Consider the following 19,796-nt stretch of genomic DNA (forward strand, 5'->3'; position numbering starts at 1 on the left):
AGGACCTGGGTTGTCCAAACCCTTGCTGGGCTCCTGGGAGGGCACCTCTGAGTCCTTGGAATGTCCTCCTAAGAAGAGTGGTTTTGTTTATAGGGTGCCCTGAGCCACATCAGGTCATTTACACTGAGAACGTGATTTATGGTAGGCGGGCCTTCGGCTTGACCTCTGAAGGGGCTGGAGACTAAGGTCAGCCTGTAGGTGGTCAGCCATGCCTATGTGACCCCCTGGAGTCCGGGCTGCAAGGCGTGTCCCTAACTGGCAGTAGCTCACGTGTGTCGTCACACAAGGTTTCTGGAAGAATGAAGTGCCATTTGTAAGTCTCCAGTGGGACGGGCCAGCTGGGAGCTGGTGCCTGGTCTCTCCTGGACCCTGGCCCACGAGCCTTTACATCAGCTGACTGTCATCTGTATCCTTTCGCTGTAACGAAGTGCAACTATAATATTGATAGCTTGGCTGAGTCCTGTGAGGCCTTCTAGAGAATCACTGAACATATGGATGGTCTGGGCACCCCTGAACATCCGGTCCTATACGTGGCTGTAGTTCTAAGGAGCAGAGTTGCATGGGAGGGGTGGGGAAACTGACAGCTGGATTAATTTACCAGCATGTAAGTTACTTTTAGAAAAATGTAAATCCAAACAAGAATCACATACCGCACAGAGGAAATCTGGAGAACATTTGCTCCCAGGGTGACCAGAGGACCAGGGCAAGCGCCCTGGCTCGTAAGCACGTTTCCCAGCTGGAACTGGCTGCAGGGACAACCCCCCAAGGCAGGTAACAGGATCCGACGTGCTTCCCGTCTGCGCCGCCCAGAACAGCTGCCAATGCCTGGGTAAGGTGAGCCTGGGCTGGGCAGGGACCTGCGTTCCCCATGGACAAGTTCTCGGGTGACAGGCTCCCCACGTGATGACGCAGGACCAGGTGCCGCCCGGGACTCCTGAGACAGGTGTGCCTCACATACACGCATCGGGCATCTGTGCCCCACCAGCCACCCCTGCACTTCTAGGGGAAGCAGGATTCCTGAAGGCAGGCCCCACCCAGGTCTCACCTGGACCACCTCAGCCTAGGCCTGATCAGAGGCACAGAAGAGAGGCCAGGGGCGTGCTTCCTGTCACACAAACTAGCTCTCTCTACCTGGGCACCGCCTACACTGGCTGCCATGGAGCCACCCAGAGCCAGTCCTGGGGAAGGGATGCAGGAGGCAGAGGCCACAGAAACACCATCTCCCCGAAAAGGGGACCCTCCTCCGCTATTGGTGGGAATGTAAATTAGTGCAGCCACTACGGAGAACAGTATGGAGGTTCCTCAAAAAACTAAAAATAGAGCTACCGTATGATCCAGCAATCCCACTCCTGGGCATATTTCCAGAAAAAAATCATAATTCAAAAAGATACATGCACCCCAGTGTTCGTAGCAGCACTATTTGCAATAGCCAGGACATGGAAGCAACCTAAATGTCCATCAACGGATGAATGGATGAAGAAGATGTGGCACATATATGCAATGGAATATTAGTCATAAAAAAGAACGAAATAATGCCATTTGCAGCAACATGGATGGACCTAGAGATGATCATACTAAGTGGAGTAAGTCAGACAGAGAAAGACAAATATCATATGATATCACTTATATGTGGAATCTAAAATATGACACAAATGAACTTTATCTACAAAACAGAAACAGACTTACAGACACAGAAAACAGACTTGTGGTTGCCAAGGGGGAGGGGGTGGGGGAAGGACGGACTGAGAGGTTGGGATTAGCAGATGCAAACTATTACATACAAGATGGATAAACAAGGTCCTACTGTATAACACAGGGAACTATATTCAATATCCTGTGATAAACCACAATGGAAAACAATATGAAAAAGAATATATATATATATATATATATATATATATATATCTGAATCACTTGGTTGTACAGCAGAAATTAACACAACATTATAAATCAACTATACTTTAATAAAATTTTTTAAAAAAGAAACACCATCTCCTCCTGGCCTGTCCAGGGATGCGGACAGGGATGCCAGGCAGAGGAATGGACGCCGGGACGTTCGGGGCATGTGACCCAGTCCCTCTCAGGACAGAGCTAGGGGCAGGCAGGGGACAGAGGCCCGAGTGATGTTGGCCTGACACCTGCATCAGACCTGGGCCCTCTCACACCTGTCTGTTGGGATTAAGTTTAAGGAGGCCCAAGTTGCCCAAAGGGGGACAAGGAGCCTTTGGATTCCCTCTGAATCCCACAAGGAGGAGAGTTTCAGAAAGGGGCAGGGCTGCCAAGGCTTCCCACCCTCCACCGACCAAGCCACCCGAGGTGTGTGCTGTGCATTAGCGTGTTGGTGGCGGGGAGTGGCAGAGTGTGCAGGGTCACTTGCAGGGCAGGGGTGTCCACAGGGCCAGGTCCACAGTCATTTTCCGTGGCTGCTGCAGACAAGACAGGCCCAGGGAGAGCCGCCCTTGGGCTGCGGCTACAGAAGAAGGGCCCTGATCGGCACAAGGGGCCCGTGGACCAGCCTCATGCCCCATCCTTGGGATCCCGTATCCAATTTCTGACACCGTGTGCCCCAAGACTGTGTGGGGACCTCAGTGTCTCCTGAAGCAATCGCCCCGCGAACACATGAGGGAAAAATAATAAATGAACTCCACACACCAGCTCGAGGGCCCCCTGCGCTGTCAGGCGTTTGCGCTACCACGGTACGGGGGCGGGGCGAGGGGCATAAATGCAAAATTCTCTGTTTTCCTTAACAAGCTGGTTCACAGATCTCCCCGCGCCCCCTGCCAACTGATGAAGGCGACACAGCAGACAGCCGTGCTCACGACAAACACCCGACGGGCCTGCTCTACATTCCAGCGTCCTGGCGGCTGGCATTTCCTCCATGGGTTGGATTAAATATTACTTTGAATCCATTTCGTGACTGTGAAGCAGCTCTGATTAGCTGAACCGCTCCCTCTAAAAACATCCAGGGAGAATTAGCACTGGAAGGCGACTGTGTACCTGCCGTCCAGGTGGAAGGAATAAATATAAAAGAGGAACAGAAGCGTAAATATTTAGAGAACGTGGGAACCGGCAGCCCTTCCCTTCGTCCCTGACTGCGCTTTTGACGGACAGGTAAATTGCACTATTTTTCCCATCCGTGGCTATGGAACCACAGCAAAACTACAGACATCGGCTTGCTACGGAGGCAGACAGGTGATAATTTGTAATATAATAAAAATGCCAACGGTAAAAAAGAAAAGAAGAAAGAAAGAAAAAGGGACAATTTGCATCCAACCGAACACCTTGAATTTTATTTCCAACGGTCTGCGACAGGAGCACCTCATACACCGGAAAGTTGACGTGTTTGTTTTGGTGAATTACATTCCATGTGACTTCTCCCTTGTTCTTTCCAAGGAAAGGTGAAGTCAGCAAGTTGGTGACTCCCCGCAGTTATAAAGCCATGCGGCAGCCGTCCCTTCCAGCAGAACCCGACGACTGGCCAGCATCAGCCCCCGCCTGCCTAGTGGCTGCATGAGACCCTCTCTGCCAGGTGTACCCCTGGGCGACAAAACAGCCGAGAGCTCTGGACACCAGGTTCTTAATCGGGTTCCCTCAACACAGCCCCTTCAGTTTCATAAACCATCAGTTTCAGAAAACCATCCCCCCGTGAAAGCGTGGTTAACACCCAGTGTCACCACCCTAGAAAATTCCTGGTTTGGCTACACGATTTGTTTCATCTGAAACACATACAAACATATTTATTTTCACCTTAAGATCACTTTACTTACAGTCACTCTCATCCAGCTCCTTTCTTACCAGGAAGCCGTCTGTCTCTACGAGCCTCAGTATATTTGGCCCTACATTGAGACCAGATCCTAACTCATTCCATCCGGCTATTTCCACCCACTTGGCCCGGGCTCAGCAGATGGGAGAGACCCAGGCTTCTGCTGAGAGAACCCAGGACACACGCAGCCTCCTCCGCCCAGGGAAGCCACATTCCACACCTGGAGGCGGGCAAGTCCCGCTCCAAAGAGCTCATTCAGCAGCCTCAGGGCTGCAGATAAAACTGTCTCGGGGAACAGAGACACCAACACGTGAGAACATGGAATTCAGTGCCCGTTCCTCCCTTTTCCTGGGATCCTCGGACACGCAACCACGCCCAACTCAGACCCTCGGGCCAGGGCGGGAGCCCCGCTGACCTGACGGCCGGTCCACTGCTCAGGGCCATGGTTTAGGGGGGATCACGGGGAATGCTGCAACCCTAGAAGTTTCCCTACCCCAAGGAAGCTCCCCGAGGCTTCATCAGGCCAAGTCGTCTCCTTCCGACCCCCTGGCACCCAACCTTGGACTCACTGCGACACACTAATGTCATCGATTTTTTGTTTTTAAACACTTTGGTGAAGATGTAATTCACACGCCATACAACTCATCCATTGGAGGGCACGATACAGTGGGTTCTCCTATAATCATTAAGTTGGGTAGACCATCACCTCTATCCATATTAAAACACTTTCAATATCTCAAAAAGAAACCCACAATTCTCAGCCATCCCCTCCCAACCCCCTCACCCCCACCACCCCTGGCAACGTCACATGACTTCCTGTTTCTATAGATTTGACTGCTTGGGGCATTTCACATAAAATGCAATCACACAGTCATTCAATTCTCTTTCTTTCTTCTCTTTTAATTCTCTTCTGCAAAAAGCCTTGCCCTTGGCCAAAGTTACCTCTGCCCATGGCTCCTTAAGTCCTACGTCTGAATCTATGAGACAGCAACACACCTGAACCCCCCAGCTTAGTGTCCACCTCGAAAATGTTGTTATGTCCTCAGCTTTCGCTGAGGTCAAACAGTATTTGAAAACTATTTGGGGTTTTCTTTTTTTTGGCAAAACCACAACTGAAAACGCTACGTGAAAACATTCCTCCTAGACTAGAGTGCTAAGAAAAATCTGCTCTCCAGAGGAACTAGTTTAATATCAGACAAGAGAATTCTGTTATCCCATCTTTCCCTTTTCTCCCTGGCTGCCAGGAAGCTCAGAGATAAATACCACACGTGGCTGCAAAAATGTGCTCTCAACCCACGGGTTGGTGGTAGCCTAATGGTTTTAGCCTAATGATTAAAGCAGAGTTTTACCCGTGGGGCCTGCAGCAGAATCATTTGGTTAGCAGGCTAACAAGGCAGATTCCTACTGAATTGGATTTCCATTGGAGGAGGTCTTAGAATCTGCAATTTCAACAAGATGCCCGAGAATTCTTGCTCCTCAGGCCAGGCTCTAAAGTCAAAGCAAAATGACACGGCCCTTTTGCTAGGACTGAGACGACCCATTTGGGGAAACAAACCCAGTTCTTGCTATTCCTTGATCGTCCTCACCCTTGAGGGGGAGCATCGGTGAGCCGCCCAGGTGCTGTTTGCAGGGCCTGACACATGCAGCACAGAGGGGCTCTTGCTGCCGAGATGATGACGCGGTCCCTGGCTGAGCTATTTGGAAGGATCTACATGATGGGCCCAATGACCACCACCCATTTCCCCAGACTCATGGCCTCCACCTCATTCCTCAGAGCAGCCCAGCAGCTGCTGCGAACACCCCGGTCCGCCTGGACCCGCGCACCCTCCTCAACATCGCACACCCCGCCCGGGGCTCTGGAAGCCCGAGGACGATCCTGTACCAGCTCTCGAGGTCCCGCCGCTCACCCACCCTGACGCTGGGAGATGCTTCCCGCCGCCACCTGCCTCACTGGGTAACCAGGTCTAAAGTGGTGGGAGAGGGCGGAGGGAGAGGAGGGGGCAACCCAGGGGCACTGAGCTTATTCCCACAATGGCACCGAGATGCCCGAGGGTGCAGCTGCATCCTGCCCTGCACAGGGGCCTGCAGTGGGTCACAGAGAGCGTGCAGAGGCGGAGACAGGGAAGCCTCCCGGGAGGTGGGGTCTCCCGACGGCCAAGGGGACGGGCACCAGGAGGGGTGGTGCACAGAGCAGAGGTGGGAACCTAGAGGCTGGGACAGGACCCTCGGGCACGGGGAATGCACCCAAGGACGGTGAGGAACCATGTGCTGCCGTCGGGGGCGGGGGCGGCCTGGCAGGTGCCTGACCCCTCGGGCCTCGCTCCCTCTGCCCTGACGAGAGGTGAAGATCCTGGGGCAGCCGGAGCAGAATTCACCCGCCCGGAAAGACCAAAGGCAGGAGGCGTGTGGGCTGGTCTCTAGGTGCCCACCTTCACCTCTAGGCCCAGGAAGAAGGTTGAAGCACTCAAGGTGTACATTCGTAGAGGGAAACTATGAATGTGTGAAATACTCGGGGCACTTCCACGGGGGCCCAGCAATGTGCAGCCGGCGTGGGCACACCGGCCAGCACGTCCCCAGCCCGGCCGAGAGGGGAGATGCCCGGGGCCCACAGGAAGCAGCTTGCAGGCGCTGCGTTCAGAGCAGGCTACACCTCTCCTGGCGGTTGATCTGGGGGCACGTCCTGCAGAGAGTGACAGGGTGAGGGCAGTCCTGCCTACGCCAGCACCAAGGCCCCTCCCCAAGGTTTCAGCTGGGCCGCGGTGACCTGGGGAAAGGCCGTCACGTCTTCCCACGGTGACCGGCCTGCCATCAGGGTAACCCCGGCGGAAACCTGAGCCCCGGCCACACGCGAGACCCCACTTCTCCTCCTTCTCACTGAAAAGTGACCCTGTTCCCCAACCAAATCCAGATCCACGTGCTGTATGAGCGTCCCGGGGCTGCCATAACAAAGTGTCACACGCCGGGCAGCTCAGAGCAACACAAAAGTATTCTCTCCCCATCCTGGAGGCCGAAAGTCTGGAATCAGGTTCCCTGGACTGAAATCTGGGTGTTGCAGGGCTAGCGCCCTCCGGAGGCTCCGGGGGAGAGTCCTTTCTGCCTCTTCGGGCTTCCAGGGCTCCAGGTGCCCTGGGGCTCGTGGCTGCATCACCCCAGTCCCTGCCTTTGTCATCACGGGGTCTCCTCTGTGTTCACATCTCCTTCTGTCTCCTTCTTGTAAGGGCTCCTGTGATGGTGTTAGGGGCCCAACTAGATGATCCAGGGTAACCCCCCATATCTCAGGACCCTTAACTTGATCACATCTGCAAGCTGTACTGTACACGGTGACACATGTGGTCCTGAGATGAGGACTTGATACCTTTAGGGCCATTTCCAACGGCTCCATACAGCGACGCTTAGCTCCTTCTGCAGATTCCTGGGTCCCTCTGGGGAGATAACAGTGATTGATGGCCACCTCCTTCACACAAGCTCAGAGAGGTACCATCACCCTCGCCCGGGCCTGCACAGGGACTGCCCCGGGAGGGGACAGTCACCTGCTCCCCATTTACTGACTGCATACCAGACCCAGGTTGGGGCTCTGGGTGGAGAGCGAACAGCTATTGTGCTTTTGTTCTGCAAACAACACGCAGACAGTGAGAGCAGACGCCCCGCCTTGCGGAGCCAAACATCTGGAGACAGTGGCCCGCATTCGATGTCCACACCCCTCGCCCACCATCACTCCCCGGCTCACTGCAATCTGAGATGCGGGGGGCTGCGGGGGACCCCTCTGTAAGCAGCGTCCATGCGGTTTGTACAGCATCGCCCCCCCATCGTGGTGGAGCTGCTGGACATGCCCGGGGCCCACGACCTCTTACATACAAAGCTAATCCCTCCTGTAATGCCCTGGGCGACACAGGCCCGGGCCTCCCTCTGGCTGCCTGGACCTAACACCCCCCAAGGCCCAGCTCCAAGCCCAAAGAAGGCTATATCTCTGGAATTCCCTATCAAAGGAGGAGTAGGATGAACAGGATAAATGCCAGCCCATTGGGTTCTGACTTGGTCCATCATGAGCCTTCCTCTGGGGGTCACTGGTTAGGGGCAGTCCCTAAACGCCGCCACCACCTGCTCCCAGGAGGAAGGATTCCCCCGTCTGGAGCCCGCCTCCTACGCAGATGTCACAAGAAGAAGCCACACAACTTAACCAAGACACAGAGGGCTTCAGACCAGGAGGACGCAGACTGAGTGCTCATGCCGCCGGGATTTGTGGACAGAGGGCATCTCTCAGCCTCTGATCTGGCTGTCAGCGCTGGATGCACCGAGATCATTTAGAACAGGGGTCAGCAAACTTTGTGTAAAGGGCCAGCCTGTAGATATTCTCAGCTCTGAGATCACACGGCCTCTGTCACAGCCACTCAACTCGGCCTCTGTAGCATGAAAGCAGCCAGAGATAATACAAGAAGGAACGAGCATGGCTGCGTGACAATAAAACTTTATTTACAAAAGACAACCCATGGAGTGGGAGGAAAGATTTGCAAATCACATATCTGGCAAGGGATAAAAATCCAGAATATATAAAGAGCTTCTACGATTGAATAACAAAAATCAAGTAACCCAATTCAAAAATGGGCAGAGGACTTGAACAGACATTTCTCCAAAGAAGACATACAAATGGCCAAGAAGGACATGAAAAGATGCTCAGCGTGACTGATCACTGGGGAAATGAAAACCAAAACTGCAGTGAGATACTACTTCACAGCCACTAGGATGGCTACCATCAAAAAGACAGGAAAAAAGCATTGGTGAGGATGTGGAGAAATTGGAACCCTTGGCATTGCTGGTGGGAATACAAAACGATGTAGCCACTGTGGAAAACAGTATGGCGATTCCTCAAAAAGTTACATGTAAAATTACCATGTGACCCAGCGATTCCACTTCTGGGTATATCCCCCAAAGAACTGGTATTTTTACACCCATTTCCAGAGCAGCATTAATCACAACAGTTGAAGGTGGAAAGAAACAACCTAAATGTCCGTCGATACACAAAGTCTGATCTCCATACAGTGGAAGATTATTTGACCTTAAAAAAGAAGAAAATTCTGACAGAGGCTACAACATGGATGAACCCTCAGGGTAGTATGTTCAGAGAAAAAAGTCAGACACAAGAGGACAAATCCTGTAGGATTCCACTCATAGGAGGTCCCTAGAGTCATCAAATCCATAGAGACAGAAAGTAGGATGCTGGGGCCAGGCGCTGGGGGGGGGGGGGGGGGGAGGGGAGTGAGTGTTGAATGGGGCCAGGGTGTCAGCTTGGGAAGATGGAAAGTTCTGGAGGTGTATGGTGTGATGGTTGCACAATAATGTGAATGTACTTAATGCCCCTGAACTGTCCACTTAGAAACGGTTAAGATGGTAAAAATTTATGCCACGTGTACTTTATCACAATTGAAAAAAAACTGGATTTACAAAAACAGATGATGGTAGGATTTGGTCCATGTGCCATAGTCTGCCAAGCCCTGATTTAGGACCACACACTAGGCACCCAGTTTTGGAGAGAATTGCTTGAATCTCATCACCAAAGACAGAGTCTTCACCCAAATCTGTTGGATGTGTCACACGTCACCACCAGGAAAGTCACCTGGAACCTCAGAAATCCTCCGGCACCCTAGGGGGGGTGTCTGATTATACCCACAAGTGGAAAAAATAATTTGAGGCAATAATAAAGACCACTTCACAAAAACCGTATCTTTGAATTCATTCCATCTGTGATTCATTGAATCACGGGTGAGAATTCACAACACTGTACACTAATCCTGTTACTCTAAAGTGGAACCCTTCTGCCACTCATCATGTGACATCCGGCTACTCACTAAATTACCACGCGAGGGTAATTTTCCATTTTTTCTGAGTGGCAGCAGGAGGGAATCACTCCGAAAGGTCTGAAACCCAGAATCTACACGGGCTTATTAAGTGATGAATGTTTCAACTGTAAGGTGATGCTTCAGCCAGGGCAGGGGGGCTGTGAGGCGCCCACACAGGGGGCATCCGTGATGAATGGAGGCCCCAGGACACCCGGAGGTCGCTGAGGGGCAGGGCCCCTTTGTGGGACACCTGAGGATGCAGGAGAAGCAGCTGAGAGGGAGATGAAGAGCCCAGATAAACCTGGGGCTGATGGAGAATTCTGCCTCACCTACGCCCACACCCAGGACGCAGCACCTCCTGGGCTCACGAAGATCCACGCCCGAGAGATGGAAACCCTCCCCGTCCACAGCGCAAGGGCCACCATCCTTCCTCCAGCTGAGAGGCCTAATCTCCCAATGAACACCTGGTCCCCTGGCCTGGAGACAGCCCACTGTGTGGGCAAAAAGCACCCTGGCTGGCAAACCAAGATTACAACACGTCCACTCCTGGCCCAAAGGGGGCTGTCCGGTCCAGCTTTTTCCTCTTCTCTTTCCCCTTGTACATCAATGACCACGGTCACAGGGACAGATCCTGAAATCAAATGCTCCCACCGCTTGGGGCCAATGGTAAGTATAATAGTTCTCTAAGAAGAGGCTGGAGGCCCAGCCCGGGCAGCACCCTATCTCAGACCCCGCAATGGTGACAAGCAAACGCTCAGATCAACTGGGCAAGTGTCCTTTCTCAGGAAGAAACCTGGAGGAGGTCAGAGGGCCTTGGTGCAAACCCAGGCTCAGAGAGGTTCGACCTCGTCGTGAACCAACAAGCCCCCCATCTGGCCTGGGGCAGATGACCCACAAATTCAGAAACACGCTGCACGGGAGCTCTGTGCTCTGCCACCAGCTGCCACCATAATGAATGGTAAGTGAGTCCCAAGTCCCGATCCCCAGGACGTCAAAGGCAGGCCTTATGGACGATGCCGTAGGTACGGTTCAGCCTAGCGCGGGACCTTCCCTCAAACCTGGACACCCTCCTGCTCTGAGGCTGCTCTGCCTCTAGAAGAAAGGGCGGCCACATCCTCCACTAGAGTCGCGCGTCTCGTGTGCATCCGTCTGTCACCTCTCCACTGAGCCACGGTGAGTGAGCAGGTACCGTGGGGTTCAGAGCCAGGGGGTTCCCGACAAGGGGCCAGCATCCAGCATTGGGGAGGAACAGAGGACAAGGGGACTGTAGGCTGTGCCCACTCAGCAGGGACAGCGGGGGCTGGTCCTCCATGGGGCCCCATCACCACCGCTCGCCAGGTGAGTGCCCGCGTGCGCCCGGGGGAGGGCGAGAGCAGAGGCCAGAGAAGCTCAGAGCACAGGGAGGGAACCATGACCACACGGAAAGGCTTGAACAAGGACAGTGAGAGCGTCTGAACTGCATTTCAGGCAGGACTGCAGAGCTGGGAAGCCGGGGGTAGGAAACCAGTTAGGAGGCGACCCCCAAAAGCAGTGGAGACCAGGACCAGGGCAGGGGCAGTGGCTCCGACATTCCGCTCCTGCCTGCTGTATTTGTAAGTCCAGGACATGCACTCTCAATGGAATCTTGGAAGGTGAAATGGATCTTAGTGTTTTTAAGTAGAAAGCACAGATATACAAGCAGAACATCAACAGATATACAGCCTTTCCATAGTATTAAAATTTCATTGGGGTGGACAATTTGGAAAAAGGGTCCAAAATGTCTCCATGGATAGGCGATGATATTTTTTATAAAGGCTGAGAAATGGTGTCCAAGGGGGAGTGGACCTCACAGACCTGCTTTTCTGGTCCCCAGTATGTGGAGCCAGGCTGGGCGGCCGGGTGTCGCACCAGAAAGAGCCCAGGCTGTGCACTGCCAGGGCTGGATGGAGCCTCTCAGGACCAAGTAGGCCATGAGCAGTGTGTCTAACTGTTGGAAGCCTGTCCCCTCACCTGAGAATGGCAATCATTTCCCTTTCTTCATGAGGTCAGTCGTGGTAAAAGCCCAGCCTTTAGGCAACATTCAGCAAATGCCAAGTTTAAGCACATATTACAGATGAAACGATACCAGTGGAGCACATATAACAAGCTCTGGGCACCAGACTCTGAGCACAGGGCATATCTCAGCTCTGCGGAACCACAGATCGTGGGCTTCCCTCCGTGGTCCCTGTGCTGGGCACAAACAGGTGTCCCCTGGTCCAAACAAAAATGGAGGTGGGGCACCTGTAACACTTCCCCCATCATCCACTCTCAGCCGCACTGGCTGAGTCCCGCCTGGACACCTCAGAGCACAGACAAGGAGCCAGACCTGGACCTTCAGCCACAGTCCCAATAATTCCCCCAAGGTCACATTAGCTAGGCACCAAGGGGCAGGCTTGTTCCCCCAGCGCCAAGGGCAACTCCACCCGCCCTCTCCCCACCCTGACACAAGCGCCTGGGCCCTGATTGCGAGGAACTGACCATCCTCTGGCCGCAGTGCTGAAGGGGTGAGGTGAACCACACCATGGCAATGGAGACTGGCTTGCAGGTGACAAGGACAAGGAGAAGATGTTCTAACTCACCAGAGGTGCTGCTGTCAGACTGGGCCCCGCAGAAAGGTCTGTTAGAACAGGAACCGTCTGCACTCCAGTGGGTCAAGGCATGGAGACAGGAGAGATTTCCAGAGCTGCAAGAGACAACCAGGTCACGGTCAGATAGAGCAGGGGTACCAGCAGGGGTACCGGACTGGTACCGGTCCGTGGCCTGTTAGGAACCGGGCTGCACAGCAGGAGGTGAGCGGCAGGCAAGCGAGTGAAGCTTCACCTGTATTTACAGCCGCTCCCCATCGCTCACATTACTGCCTGAACCATCACCCCCACCCACCCACCCGTGGAAAAACTGTCTGACACGAAACCAGTCCCTGGTGCCAAAAAGGTTGGGGACCGCTGAGATGGAGGCTCCAAGAGGCAGAGGTTAAAACTTCAAGTGCATCCTGATATCTCTGAGCTGAAAACCAGGGGCTGCACTTCTGCTTCGGGAAAGATGGAGTAGACGCACTTTTCCCTACTCCTCCCAAGAAGAGCCACGAAAAACCCAGTATGTCGTACAGGAAACAAACATAAGACTCTGAGAGGTAGAGAGAAGGCAGAATGGTCCGGGACCAGGGACCCAAGGAATAGCACGGTGGTCGGTTCTCCGGTCTGGAGAACCTCATATCCCAGACTGGGAGATAAGAAGTCAGAAACCCAGAAACACTAGTAGAAGCAGAAAAAAAAAAGCCGCAACAAATGACTATTCTCTCCAGCCAAAACACCAGGAAAATGGCAGACGAAAAGGACTACGTTTAGACAATAACTGCTCTGCTCCACCCAGATATCACAGGAAAACTGTGGCCCCCACCCTGATTCATAGCAGCAGAGGCCGAGGGGGGAGCCTGGGCTTCCCCTTGCGTGGCTGTCGTGAGGCACCCAAACCTCCACTGGGGGGGATCAAATAAACCAAGGTGCGGAGCTGGGACTTTCTTCCCTGCCGAGCTGTAACAAATCCTCCTCTGGTTCCATTCGGCGAGCCCGGATTTCCACACGCATTTGGCACCCCTCCCTCACGCCCCCCCCCCCTCACCCCGCTGGACTGGGGTCAGAAGAGAGCTAACGGAGGGTCAGGACTTTCCCCATCACCAGCAAGAATGAGGCCACCCCCACCACGGTATCAGTGGAGACCACGTGGGGAGCAGGTCCCCTCCCCCACCAGCAATAACAGGAGCCTCCCCACTTGAGGTCAACTGAGGAAGCTGGACATCTACCTCCATCTGGCAGTAATACTTCCCTTGTGAGAGTGATGTCAAAACAAGCCGGCTAAAACAGAAGAATTCCATGAAATGTTTAAAGAATGAACATCAATTCTACACAATATCTTCCAGAAAATAGAACCCAATCCATTTTGCAGAACAAATATGACCCTGATACTAAAACCATACAAAGAGAGTACAAAAAAGAAAACCACAGGTGAATATTTCTCATAAATATAGACATAAAAAATCCTTAATGAAATATTAGCAAATAGAATTAAGCATTATATGAAAAGAATTATATATCATGACAAGTAGAGTTTATTTCTGGAATGCTAGGCTGGTTCAATATTTTTTAAAAAAATCAATTTATAGGGACTTTCATGGTGGTCCAGTGGTTAAGAATCCGCCTTCCAATGCAGGGGACGCAGGTTCAATCCGTGGTCGGGGAACTAATAAGATCCCACGTGCTGCAGGGCAACTAAGCCCGTGTGCTGCAACTAGTGGGCCCGTGCACTCTAGAGCCCGCACCACAACAAAAGACCCCACATGCCACAACAAAGATCCCGTGTGCCGCAAATAAGACACGATGCAGCCACATACACACATACATAAATATTTTTAAAATAAATAGGGGCTTCCCTGGTGGCACAGTGGTTGAGAATCTGCCTGCTAATGCAGGGGACACGGGTTCGAGCCCTGGTCTGGGAAGATCCCACATGCCGCGGAGCAACTAGGCCCGTGAGCCACAACTACTGAGCCTGCGCGTCTGGAGCCTGTGCTCCGCAACAAGAGAGGCCGCGATAGTGAGAGGTTCGCGCACCGCGATGAAGAGTGGCCCCCGCTTGCCACAACTAGAGAAAGCCCTCTCACAGAAACAAAGACCCAACAGAGCCAAAAGTAAATAAATAAATAAATTCAAAAAAAAAAGTAACAAATGTTCAAGTACAATTGGTGTCTTTAAAAAAATAATAATAAATAAAATAAATTAATTAATTAAAAAAATAAAAATAAATTTATGTAATACACTATACCAACAGGCTAAAGAAGGAAAAATCACACGGTCATAGCAATCAACGCAGAGAAAGTATTTGACAAAATTCAACAGCCATCTGTGACAACATCTCTCCCAAAAATAGGAAGAGGGGAAATTCTTCAACTTGATCAAGAGCATCTGCAAAACTTCATCTCATCAGCTAACATTATTCCAAACAGGGAAAGACTAAATGCTTTCCTTTTGTAATGAGGAACATGGCAAGGATGTCTGCTCTCATCATTCTCATTCAACACAGGGGTAGACGTTCTAGCTAGTACAAAAGGCAAGAAAAGGAAATAAAAAGCATACAGATTGGGAAGATAGAAATAAAACTGTCCCCATCTGCAGATGACGTGATTGTAGAAAATCCCAAGGAATCGCCAAAACAACACCTCCTAGAAATAATACATGAGTTGTGAACAAGGTCACAAGATACACGATTGACATATAAAAGTCAACTGTATCCCCATATACTAGCAATGAACATGTGGACACCAAAATTTATAATCCAATACCGTTTACAATTGCTCAAAAAAATAAAATACTTAGGTGTGAATCTAACAAAACACGTACAAGACTTGTACCCTGAAGTCTACACGAACCGGTGAAAGAAATCAAAGAACATCTAAAGAAGTGGAGAGACATACCCTGTTCATGGAACACATAGACAACATTATTCTGAAATTTACATGGGAAAGCAAAGGAACCAGAATAACTAAAACGAATTTGGAAAAGAATAAAGTGAGAGCAATCAGTTTACCCAATTTCAAGATGTACACGGCCAGAGTAATCAAGGCCGTGTGGTTATGGAGGACAAATAGGGACACAGATCAACAGAACTCAACAGAGAGCCCAGAAATAGACCCACACAAATACACACAGCTGATTTTTTTTATAAGTTTATTTATATTTGTATTTATTTATTTTGGGCAGCCTTGGGTCTTCGCTGTTGCCCGCGTGCTTTCTCTAGTTGCAGCAAGCGGGGGCTACTCTTCTTTGCGGTGCATGGGCTTCTCATTGCAGTGGCTTCTCTTGTTGCAGAGCACGGGCTCTAGGCACACGGGCTTCAGTAGTTGTGGCTCGCAGGCTCAGTAGTTGTGACTCACGGGCTCTAGAGTGCAGGCTCAGTAGTTGTGGCGTACGGGCTTAGTTGCCCCACGGCATGTGGGATCTTCCCGGACCAGGGCTCAAATCCGTGTCCCCTACATTGATAGGTGGGTTCTTAACCCCTGCACCACCAGGGACGTCCTCCAATTGATTTTTGACAAAGGCATAAAAGCAACTCAATGGAGGAAGGATGGCCCCCTTCAACAAAGGGCCTTGGAGCAACTGGACACTGATAGACAAAATAATGGCCATCAACGTGAGCCTTACACAATGACCCAGCAATCCCTCTCCTGGGCATATATCCATACAAAACTCTTAATTCGAAAAGATACATGCACCCCAATGTTCATTGCAGCATTATTTACAATATTATTTACAATAGCCAGGACATGTCCATCAACAGACGAATGGATAAAGATGTGGTACATATATACAATGGAATACTACTCAGCCATAAAAAAGAATGAAATAATGCCATCTGCAGCAACATGCATGGACCTACAGATTATCATACTAAGTGAAGTAAGTCAAAGACAAATATCATATAATATCACTTACATGTGGAATCTAAAATATGACACAAATGAACATATCTACGAAACAGAAACAGACTCACAGACATAGAAAACAAACTATGGTTACCAAAGGGGGAAGGGGTGGGGGAAGAGATAAATTAGGAGTTTAGGATTAACAGATACACTACTATATAGAAAATAGATAAACAACGAAGGCATACTGTATAATGCAGAGAACTGTATTCAATATTTTGTAATAACCTATAATGGAAAAGGATCTGAAAAAGAATAGATAAATATCTATATATGTATAACTAAATCACTTTGCTGTATACCTGAAACTAACAGAACACTGTAAATCAACGATACTTCAATTTTTTAAAAATCAACTCAAAACGGATCATGGACTTAAATGGAAAGTGTAAAACTATAAAACTTTGGAAAAAAACTTCTCATAGGAGAAAATCTTCAGGATCTAGGGTTAGGAACGCCAAAAGGATGCCAAAAGCACAATCCACACACAGAAAAAAAATCAATAAATTGGATCTCATCAAAATTAAAACCTTCTGTTCTGTGAAGAAGAAGATAAAAATACAAATCACAGACTGGGAGAAAATGTTTGCAAACCACACGTCTAACAGAGGACTCATGTTCAGAATATAAAAAACTCTCAAAACTTAACAGGATAAAAACCAAACCATCCAATTAAAACAGGGACAAGAGACATTTTACAAAGGAGGATAGGTAGATGGCAAAAGAGCACATGAAAAGATGTTCAAAACATCATTAGCCACTAAAGCAATGCAAATCAACACCTCAGGGACATATCCCCACACCAGAGTGGCTAAAGTAGAAAACAGTAAAATTCTGGTGAGAAAATGGGCAAACTCTCACATTACTGGTGGGAATACAAAATGGGACAGCCATGTAGGAAAACAGTGTAGCTGTTTCTTAAAAATCTAAACATGCAACTACCATACGACCCGGAAATTGCACCCGTGGGCATTTATCCCAGAGGAATGAAGGCTCATGTTCACACAAAAACCTGAAAACTAATGTTTATAGCAGCTTTCTTCGTAACAACCCCAAACCGCAAACAACCCAGGTGCCCCTCCAAGGGTGACGGGTTAGACAAACTGACGCATACACACCATGGAATCCTACTCTGCATAAGAAAGCAGGGGCCACGGATACGCAACAATCTCTACAGAGTTTCGATGACAGAGAGGGAAGCCAACACCAGAAAGTCACTTACTGTGTGATTCCACTTCTGTATAATTACTGAAATCACAAAATTATAGAGATGGAAGGCAGATTAGTGGTTGCCAGGGATTGAAAAGCAAGTGAAGTAGGAGGGAGTCTGTGGGGCTATAAAAGGGCAGCATGAGGGATCCTGGTGCTGATGGAAATACTTATATCTTGACCGTGTCACTGTCAACGTCCCTGTGTTGAGATGTTGTACATTTAGTTCTGCAAGATACTAGTCATGGGGCAAACTGGGTAGATGGTACAGGGGATAGCTCTGTATTATTTCTTAGAATTGCAATTCTTTTAAAAATAAAGAGTTTCCTTTTATTTTAAAAAGTACCTTATGGAAAACGAAACAAATGAAAAGAGGTTACACAGAGTTGCCATGTGACCCAAGACGCATGATTCTACTCCGAGGCGTATACCTAAACCAGATAAAAACATATGTCCACACAAAAACCTGTATCCTAATCTTCATAGCAGCCCTCTTCCTAATAGCCAAAAAGTGGAAGTAACCTCAATGTCCACCAACTGATGACTAGATAAATAAAATGCGGTCCATCCGTGCAATGGAATCTTATTCAGCCACAAAAAGACACGATGCACCGACACACGCTACCACTTGGATGAACCCTGAAAGCATCATGCTAAGTGAAAGAAGGCAGACACAAAAGGACCTCACATTGTATGGTTCCATTTACATAAACTGCTCCAAATAGGCACATCCACAGAGACAGAAAGCAGATGAGGGGTTGCTGGGGCCCGGGAAGAGGAGGGGGGATGGGAGGGGAGGGGCCACTGCTAATGGGTACGGGGTTTGTTTTGGGGGGAACCAGAATGTCCCAAAATTGATGGTGGTGATGGCTGTACAATCCATGAATATACTAAAAATACACTGCAGTATACACTTTAAATGTGCGGATCGCATGGTATGTGAAATATACCTCAAATTGTTGAAAAAAGCAAGCAGTGACTGGGTTCTAGGAGATTTTAAAAGCACCCACTTAAGAGTGATCTTCCGTGTCGCCCATGGAGAATCACTAAATTATTGAACTATTTTAAAATGTTAGCCGTCAGCGTTCTGCAGCTATTTTTAGCAGCGCCCATCCCATCATTCCTACGGAGATGGAAATCGTAACTGTGAAGCGTTCTGAAACAGCTCTGTAACCCCCAGGGTACGCCCCAGGCACAGAGTAGCCCCGGTGTCCTGGGCTGGGAGTCAGGAGGCGCTGGCCTGTGTCCTGGACAGACCCGGCTGCCCCAGCCCCGGGGGCCCTTCTCTGGAAGACCAGGGCTCCCAGAGTCAATCTGCCTGGTCTCAGCCCCGCTCTGCAGCCATCCCCCCACCACGTGCCAGCTAATTCTGTGAAATGGGAATGCATGAAGACGTCACTCTGGAGTCCTGAGGATTAACTGACCACGCACAGGTGGCTCCTCCCACGGGCACCCCCAAAACAGAGGAAATGTCACCACCTCCCTCTCATCCAGAAAGGCAGCGGGAATGGCCCCATACTGCAGGTCCTTCCCTTAGCGAGGAACCTGATTCTGCCAAAGGTGAAACAGCGGTTCCAACAAAAACTGGTACAAGAATGTTCCTAGCAGCATCATTCACAGCCGTCAAAAAGTGGAAACAGGGACTTCCCTGGGGGTCCAGTGGTAAGATTCCACGCTCCCAAGGCAGGGGACACGGGTTTGATCCCCGGTCGGGAAACTAAGATCCCACGTAAGAAAAAAAAAAAAGTGGAAACAACCAAAGGTCCATCAACAAAAGAAAGGACAGACAAAATGTGCTCTATCCATACAAGGGAGTGTTATTCACCCATTAAAAGGAATGAAGCACTGACACAGGCTACAATGTGGATGAACCTTAAAAACATTTTGCTCAGTGAAAGAAGCCGAGCGCAAATGACCTCATGCCGTACGATCCACTCACATGAAATGTCCAGGGCAGGCAAATCCGTAAAGACAGAAAGCAGACGGGTAGCTGCCAGGGGCTGGAAGGGACTGTTTGTGGGTATGGGGTTTCCTTTTGGGGTGACGAAAACGAAAACTTTTTGTACTAAATGCCACTGAACTGTACAGTTTTAAATGGTTGATTTTACGTTCTGTGTATTTCACCTCAATAATAAAAAAGAACCTCATTCTCGACAGCTCACAAGGGTTCAGAATCCACTTTACAGAGTGAGGGAGGAAAAAACCCTGAAAACAAGGCAAAATGCCAACACTGTCAGGGATGAGGAGGAAAGGGAAAAACTCTCTGATCCTTGGCTTTTGTCACAGCAACTTTCTGAGGCTGACCTTCCGCAGCCCTCGGGGAGCGGCGGGAACGCGTACACCGCCTCCCCACCGTGCCGTCTACATCGCTGCTGAAGTCCAGGCTGGCAGGAATGTGACTTCATCTGATCTACCCATTCTCCCGATGAGAAAACCGAGGCTGAGGTCCCACAGCAGCTGAGCGGCCCAGCCAGGACCAGAGCCAGGGCCCGGCTCC

General features: G+C 50.2%; 1 protein-coding gene across 1 annotated transcript in view; it reads right to left on the minus strand.

The window, feature by feature from the left end:
- SHANK2 (SH3 and multiple ankyrin repeat domains 2) overlaps nt 1-19,796 on the minus strand; it is a 559,042-nt gene that overhangs the window by 521,539 nt on the left and 17,707 nt on the right. The window contains exon 2 of the mRNA XM_082476803.1: nt 12,195-12,298. The gene's annotated coding sequence lies outside the window, so the exon portion shown is untranslated. The remainder of the gene's footprint in view (nt 1-12,194; nt 12,299-19,796) is intronic.

This window comes from Balaenoptera physalus (assembly GCF_965194825.1).
Source record: "Balaenoptera physalus genome assembly, chromosome: 10".
NCBI lineage: Eukaryota > Metazoa > Chordata > Mammalia > Artiodactyla > Balaenopteridae > Balaenoptera > Balaenoptera physalus.